The sequence below is a fragment of the Microtus pennsylvanicus genome, chromosome 3 (genome assembly GCF_037038515.1).
Source record: "Microtus pennsylvanicus isolate mMicPen1 chromosome 3, mMicPen1.hap1, whole genome shotgun sequence".
In the NCBI taxonomy this organism is placed as follows: Eukaryota; Metazoa; Chordata; class Mammalia; order Rodentia; family Cricetidae; genus Microtus; species Microtus pennsylvanicus.
In genome coordinates, this window is record NC_134581.1 from 142119013 (window position 1) to 142120511 (window position 1499).

General features: G+C 44.2%; 1 pseudogene; it reads left to right on the top strand.

Moving 5' to 3' along the window:
* The first annotated feature begins 775 nt into the window (after window positions 1-775).
* LOC142847411 (U6 spliceosomal RNA) lies at window positions 776-875 on the top strand (annotated as a pseudogene).
* The last annotated feature ends 624 nt before the right edge of the window (window positions 876-1499 follow it).

Below are 1499 nucleotides of genomic sequence, written 5' to 3' on the forward strand. Positions count from 1 at the left end.
CTGTGTCCCTACGCTGTCACCTAGTGTCTCATCCTCCTCTCATTCTTTTTTGGCTTATTGTTACTCACGTTCCTTTATTGTCTGTTGTTCTTGTTTCCTTTCCTATCTCTTAAACAAAACTCACAAGCAGTAGTTTCTGTGGAGTTGGAGAGACGGCTGAGCGGCTAAAAGCACTGGCCAGCCAGAGGACCCAGTTTTGATTCCCAGCACCCACCTGGCAGCTCACCACCACCTCTAACTCCAGTCCCAGGGCATCCCATGCCTTCTTCTGACCTCTGTGGGCACCAGGCATAAATGCCGTGCACTGTCAAAACACCTATACAAAACACCTACACGCATAAAATAAAAATTTTAAATCTAATTTTAAAAAGTAGCTTCTGGCTGGGGAGATAGCTCAGCCAGTAAAGTGCTGGTTACACAAGTGTGGGGGCCCCTGTTCAGCTTCCCAGCACCCTCGTGAAAGCCAGATGTGATGGTGTACACCTATAATCCCAGTATGGGGGAGACAGGGATAGGTGAATCCAGTCAGTCCAGCAGAAAAGGTTTAGTGAGACCCCTGTCTCAAAAAGTAAGATGGTTGCCTGGCATTGTGAGCACCTATAACCCCAGCACTGGGGAGGCAGATACACCGGTGAACTCTGTGTATATAGAGAGTTCCAGACTATTAGGGATACAATATGAAACTGTCTCAAAACAAAGCAAAATACCACAAAAACAAAACACAAAGCAAAGACAATCACAGAAACCGAGTCGTGTTGAAAAAATAATTCTCGTGATTGCTTCGGCAGTATGTATACTAAAATTGGAATGATCCAGAGATTAGCACGGCCCCGTGCAAGGATGACACGCAAATTCATGAACATTAAGATACGCAGTGGTGAAACATCCTTTAGTCCCGGCACTTGGGAGGCAGAGGCAGGCCAGAGTGAGGTCCAGGACAGCCAGGGGAACGCAGAGAAAACAAAACAAACAAACAAACAAAGCCTTTTAAAAAAACTAACAACAACAATAATAATTCTCCCAAATTGTTTCCAAGAGAAGAATTACAGGGAAATGCAGAGAGCAGAAAACAGAGCAGTGTCAGGATTCTGGAGGGACAGAAGCTATGTAACAGTGCAGCAGGCAGCCTCTGCCTCAGGACGCAACTGCCCAGCAAACTGCTGCTTTCAATGAGGAGAATTATAAATCAAACAAAAGACTGGAAACCTTTTTAGTAATCCAGTTTTAAGTCTATTTTAGGATTTAGGGGGGAGGGGGTTGCAGGCCTTTAATCCTGGCACTCAGGAGGCAGAGGCAGGTAGATCTCTGTGAGTTAGAGGCCAACCTGGTCTGAAAAAAAAAAAAAGGAAGAAAATAAAGGTAGGGTGGATAGTTAGGGGAGGAGTGGGGGAAATACAACTAAAATACATTGTGTGTATGTGTGAAATTCTCAAAGAACTATTAAAATGTAAGCAATTTACAAATGTGAGAAGGGCAAGAGCTACAAATGGAATTTTAAG